The sequence below is a fragment of the Cicer arietinum genome, chromosome 3 (genome assembly GCF_000331145.2).
Source record: "Cicer arietinum cultivar CDC Frontier isolate Library 1 chromosome 3, Cicar.CDCFrontier_v2.0, whole genome shotgun sequence".
In the NCBI taxonomy this organism is placed as follows: domain Eukaryota; kingdom Viridiplantae; phylum Streptophyta; class Magnoliopsida; order Fabales; family Fabaceae; genus Cicer; species Cicer arietinum.
This window is the reverse complement of record NC_021162.2, coordinates 30322303-30329223: the sequence shown is the minus strand read 5'-3', so window position 1 is coordinate 30329223 and position 6921 is coordinate 30322303. Positions and strand designations below refer to the sequence as shown.

Genomic DNA, 6921 nt, shown 5'->3' with positions numbered 1-6921 from the left:
ACTAGGATCAAATTAGACACCAAGGTTGGATTCGAAGTGAAACTCATCCCTGACATTTTTCTCAATTTATAAAGGATCAATTTTACTACTGCTGTCAATTTTAAATATTATTTCAATCAACTTTGGAACTTTTTGTTCAATTTTAGTAACTAAATATAATTCAATAGTAAAACACAATCCTTAAATTCGACACTCGGTACTACCGTTTTATTATTACTTGCAACGATTCAGTACACTTGCTGAAACGCTATCATATGTTAAATAATTCATTATTGTTAATTATTGCATTTTACATTATTTTATTAAATAATTGTTATATTTAATTTGCATGTAAACTTGGAAGATATCTTTCTTTTAAATCATCTGCAGAGGCAATTGCTGAAGTCATACAAGAGAAATATAAAAAATCATGGTTGTCTTGGGGTGAGATAAAAGAGGATAAGACACCTCAATTTAGTGAAGTTGATCAATTTTTGCATTGTTTCAAAGTAAGTGATTAAATTAAAATATTTAATTACTAATTATACATTTGCATTCTTAATTGAATTATATTTTTAATATTTTTTAATTTAAACAAACAATAGACAAAATGTACTTGGAGAAGAGAGTATAATGTTGTAATTTTAACTTCTTTTGACCATTGTTTCTCCAAGTGTTTGTCATCTATGTTGATGTACCCACGTAATAAGGGTGAGAAAAAATGGCCAAATTGAATTGGTGAAAATATTTGGAGTGCTTTGTGCAGGAAATAGAACACAAATGCTTACAAACAGAAAAGAGAAAAAGCAAAGATTAATAGAGCATCTGCGAGGGGTACCAGTACTCACAAGGGAGGTTCCATGTCTGCTGGAGAAATTAAATATTATATGGTAATTACTATTAATATATATCCATTAATTTATATTCAATTAAATTTTATATTTCACCAATTAAACTTGACATTTAATATTTTAGGAAAAACAACTTAGAAGAGATGTCACTCAGGCTGAGATATCTCGCTATCTTCATGTTAATCCTAAAACAAATGAGTATACTGATGGATTATCACAAATTATTCAGGTAAATATATATTTAATTAGTATTTAAATTTATATATATTTCTTTAACTATATACATTCTAATTATAATGAATCAGCTCTCTAAATTATTATATATTAATTAATTATTTTAATTTGTTTATTATTTTTTTTTTACAGAAAAAACTTCAACAAGTCACAAAAGAGTGGGATGATTATCAAGTGTTACGAATATTAGTGGTGGCAAGTACAAAGGGCGTGTGTTGGGTGTCAATAGTTTATCGTCAATATTTATAAAAGATCCAACAAGATATATTATACTGAGATGTCTTCTTTTTATGCTAGTACGGATCGATCTCATCGCTCTCGATAAAAAATGTTGACCAATTAAAGAAACAATGGATAAGTGAGCAAAAAGCAAAGATACAACAGTTGATACAAGAAGCAATTGATAAACTAAATGTACAATGGAAACAAAAGTTTCAAGAGCAACAATAGCAGAGTCTAGAATCTATAAAACATTGTTTCAATGACTTCATCTTCTTCCATCTTGAACAACTCATACTTTTTTACTAGAAGGTTGGCCTTTACTTCTTGAACTTGCTTATTTTCTTCATAGGTCAGAATCAGACTATCAAAAATACTATTTGTTGTCTCCTAATTGGTGCACTTGTCAAACTCTTTGAAAGTGATTGCATTTATCATGAATGTTCTAGATTTATAATGCATCTTGTACATGTTCTTATGAACAACATCCATCTCTTTCCTTGGAATCTCAATACTATCAGTATTATTTGGAGCAGTATAACCATCTTGCCCCAAATCCCAAAGTTCAGGATCTTGTGAAATAAAGAAACTTCTTAGCCTATCTTTCCAGTACTCAAAATATTATCCATCAAGCAGAGGTGGTATGTTGATGTTTCCTCCAACAGCTTCCTCACTGAATCCAAAATATGTTGAACTCTTAGATCTTTTCTCAACTCAGCCTTGAGATTGAGCTCTAATGCCAATCGAAAATGCAAACACAAGAAATGGGGTTGAATTGTGTTTGACTTGAAGTAAAAGTGATTGTCACGATAAGGGGGGCTGAATTATGACCGTTTGTTTTAAAATTTAGTTATTGCACTAAGATTGTCCTCTCAAGTTGTCTTTGGAGTGAGGATGGTTAGATGAAAAATAATCCTCCTCTTATTGAGGATGATCTGAAGAAGAATAATAAGAGTTTATAATATGTACGAAAAGTGTGCTAATGGTGTGAATAAAACAAATATAAAGAAAGTAGAGTTTAAGAAGATTCACACACAAAATTGATACTAGTTCACCTAATATAGGCTACTTCAGTCCTCATAGCTTTGTGAGGTTTTCACTAGTGCTCAGAAAATCGTCCTCTGATCTACACCTTTTCAACTATGTATTTTCTTAGCCTCACCAAGCTTACAAAATAGTGATGTGAAGTGGTATATAACACACTCAATATACAAGTAGTAATGTGTTTAATTTGTTTGGGATCAAATTACAACTTTCTAAGATAAGATAGTGATGTGAAGTTGTATATAACACACTCAATAAAAATGATCCTCAGATATGTTTAAGTTTGGAAGAATGTGTAGAATGAAGAGAATGATGATAAGTTTGAATAAATTGGATGTTTTCTTGTAGATGATTCTCTTGATGTTTGAAGATTAATACTTCTCTATTTAAATTGCATTTGGAGCTTCAAACATATGGGTTATCAAAATATAGCTATTGGAGATTTTGCTAAGTTTCCTTAGACTTGTCTTTATTTTCAAAATTTTCATTTAGCTTTAATCCTCCTGTTAAGTATGCTGAGAGGATGAGTTCACAATCTATCCTCATATCCAGATTGAAGGAGGATGATGCTTTCATTAATTATGATGTGACTTGTCTTTTTTGGCTTTTTCTTTTCCCAACACCTATAATGTTAGACCTGATAAGTCAAGGACAACACTTTTTGTACTTTGGTACTTTTACCTTTTTCCCATGTGTGAGGATTAATGGATAACAGAAATTCATCATCTCTTATGCATTATTTATCCTCTAATGTAGATCCATCCTCTCTTTATGATTGTTTATCCTCAACATAGAGGCTATAATTTCATCCATGAGGAAAAGTAATAAGTGACCGTTTGAGACTTGATTAAATGTCCATGGTTATTAATCTAATTTACAAAAGTGTCATTCAGATGTCCTTGTAATACTTGAGCTTAGGAGGATGAGTTTGTAGTCTATCCTCGAAAGTCCATCCTTAAGTTATCTATACATCTATAATGTATAACGTATTATCTATACATCTATACATTATAATAAAGCAAACATGATAGTTTGAGAAGTTTGACACGTGTCGACTAAATAGAGTGTTATGAATATATCAAATTTCTATTAATAGAAATAATACTTCATTGTGCAGATTTTGTTTTTTAAAAATAAAATTAAACTTCCATTACATCACGACTTTATACATGATGCGTCCGTTGAAAAGTTAATGGCCAATTAAAAAATAAGAAGAATTAATTAAAAATAAAAGATTTTTTTATTATAAAAATAAATAAAACTTTCATTATATCACAACCTTTATACATGATGCATCCTTTAAGAATTTAGTGACCAATTAATAAATTAAAAATAAAATACAATACACCACGACTTGACGTAGTTTTATTGAAGGTATTTTGTATGCGTTCGTTGAGAAGTTAATGGTCAGTTAAAAAATTAAAAATTAAATACAATACACCGTTACTACTTGACAGTTTTTTTGAAGGTAACTGTTTTTTAAACACTACTTTATCAACTACCGCTTCAAATTAATTTAATTAAAAAATTTATGGCCAATTAAAAAATTAAAAATAAAATACTATACACCACGACTACTTGACAGCTTTTTTGAAGGTAACTGTTTTTTAAACACTACTTTATCAACTACTGCTTCAAATTAATTTAATTAAAAAATTTATTTTATTTTATGAATTCTTTTAGTGTCTTGAGACTTTTCTTTCTTAATTCGTATCGTTCTCTCCTCAATTATCTCTGATTTTTTGTGTCTCCTTTATAAATATCATTAATATTATCTCATTTATACACAATTTCCTCTTAATTTTTTCTATTTCAAAGATTCGTTATTTATTTTTGTGTTTATCATTCTCCGATGTCTGAAAAAAAAAATCAGATTTTGTTGCTTCAATTTCTCCAAAAAAGGAGTCATGGAATTTGGTTGTTAAAGTTGTGCGATTATGGTTTCTGTCTGATCTCAATGTTAAACATAAATTTTATGCGATGGAAACGGTATTGATGGATGACAAGATTTAATTCTTTCTCTTATAAATTCAAAGTTTTAAATTATACACAAACTTATTTGTTATGTTATTAATTTAACAAATTTGTGTTTCATATTGTGTCTTTCTTTTATAAAGTCGAAGTTTTAAATTATACACAAACTTATTTGTTATGTTATTAATTTAACAAATTTGTGTTTCATATTGCTAGGGTGATAAAATTCAAGCAATAGTGCGAAAAGCTCTTATTCCTCGATTTGAGACTACTAATCGTGAGGGAGTTGTGTACAACTTCCGTCCTCTCGGTGTTGCGTCTAACTCTGGAGCATATAGAACAACCGAACACCAATTTAAATTGAATTTTCAAAATAGTACAATTGTCCAAGAATTAGAAACCAGTTTGGTCACAGCCTCTCCGTACTCATTGATTTCATTCCCAGAAATTCGAAATGTTGACATGGATTACTTGATTGGTAAGTTTATTTCAATCTGTCATTGTTATTTTATTTTAGTTATTCACAATTTAATCATTATTATTATTATTATTATTAAATAGATGTCATGGGAATTTTAGTTGGAGTGGAACAAGACAGAGTTTATGAAAGGAATGGTGTCAATACAAAATTTAAAGTTATTGAGTTAGAGTCAGATGGGTGAGACTTTTTATACTATATAAATTTTTTTCAGTATTTAATAATTTTCTCTATGTTGATGAACTGGATGCATATTTGCAATCTAGTTATAATCAAAATGTTGTTGTACTTGCTCAGTTTCTAAAAGTGAAGATGTTTAATGGTAAAAGCCAACTACAAAATCCAATGAACTGTACTAAGCTTTTATTCAACTCTGAAATTCCTAAGTCAGTTTCTTTCAAACTCAAGTAAGGTTAAAAGTAAACTAGAAGTAGTACTAACTAACTTATTCAAATTTTTTATTTTATTCTTTTTATTAAAATACTAACTTTATGCTACATTATCAGACACTCGCATAACTTTGACTCGCCAACTCAACCATTGACTCATAAGAAGGATACTTCTCATTTGAGTTTAGAAGAAGAATTTTTAAGTCTTTTCCAACGCATGACTATAGAGGAACTTAAGGATTGTCAAAATGTAATTTTCACACTTTCAATGTCATATCTATTACAGTTCATTTAGTTTTGTTAATCATGTATTTTATTTATAATTTTTACTTCTTTTGTAGGACATGATTTATGTTGTCTTTGGTACAGTTAAACATATTCTTGGTGATGGTGATTGGTGGTATGGAGCATGTGTATGCAACAAAGGAGTTGTTATTGAAACTAAAAGGTTTTTTTTCCCAAAATGTAAAAAATATGTATGGACAATTGTGCCTAGGTGTGTTTCACAAATAAAATTCATTTATGTTAATTTATCAATTCCTTAAACTATTATTGATGTTAATAAATTTCATTATCTAATTTTGGTAAAAGGTACCGTAATAAGTTTAGAGTCGTTGATGATACTGCTTCTGCTACCTTTGTCATATTTGATCATGACGGAATTTCGCTAACAAACAAATCATGTCTAAATTTGCTTCATGAAATGGATCAAGTCAATATATCTTCTCAATTTTATTGTCCGGTTATAATCAAAATGTTGTTGTACTTGCTCAGTTTCTAAAAGTGAAGATGTTTAATGGTAAAAGCCAACTACAAAATGCAATGAACTGTACTAAGCTTTTATTCAACCCTGAAATTCCTGAGTCAGTTTCTTTCAAACTCAAGTAAGGTTAAAAGTAAACTAGAAGTAGTACTAACTAACTTATTCAAATTTTTTATTTTATTCTTTTTATTAAAATACTAACTTTATGCTACATTATCAGACACTCGCATAACTTTGACTCGCCAACTCAACCATTAACTCATAAGAAGGATACTTCTCATTTGAGTTTAGAAGAAGAATTTTTAAGTCTTTTCCAACGCATGACTATAGAGGAACTTAAGGATTGTCAAAATGTAATTTTCACACTTTCAATGTCATATCTATTACAGTTCATTTAGTTTTGTTAATCATGTATTTTATTTATAATTTTTACTTCTTTTGTAGGACATGGTTTGTGTTGTCTTTGGTACAGTTAAACATATTCTTGGTGAAGGGGATTGGTGGTATGGAGCATGTGTATGCAACAAAGGAGTTGTTATTGAATCTAAAAGGTTTTTTTGCTCAAAATGTAAAAAATATGTATGGACAATTGTGCCCAGGTGTGTTTAACAAATAAAATTCATTTATGTTAATTTATCAATTCCTTAAACTATTATTGATGTTAATAAATTTCATTATCTAATTTTGGTAAAAGGTACCGTATCAAGGTTAGAGTCGTTGATGATACTGATTCTGCTACCTTTGTCATATTTGATCATGACGGAATTTCGCTAACAAACAAATCATGTCTAAATTTGCTTCATGAAATGGATCAAGTCAATATATCTTCTCAATTTTATTGTATCTTCAACCTTTATTTATTATTGATGTGGTCTGATTATATTTATTTTGATGATCTGAATTAATGTTTTTAACAACAATGTGAATATTAGGATCCACAATCTGACATCGTGCCAAAAGAAATTGGAGATTTGGTTGAAAAACAATTGC

General features: G+C 29.1%; 1 long non-coding RNA gene across 1 annotated transcript; it reads left to right on the top strand.

Moving 5' to 3' along the window:
- Window positions 1-5919: 5919 nt before the first annotated feature.
- LOC101506735 (uncharacterized) lies at window positions 5920-6625 on the top strand. The gene is made up of 3 exons (XR_012162164.1): window positions 5920-6052; window positions 6152-6284; window positions 6376-6625. It is a non-coding gene; the product is annotated as an uncharacterized lncRNA (long non-coding RNA).
- The last annotated feature ends 296 nt before the right edge of the window (window positions 6626-6921 follow it).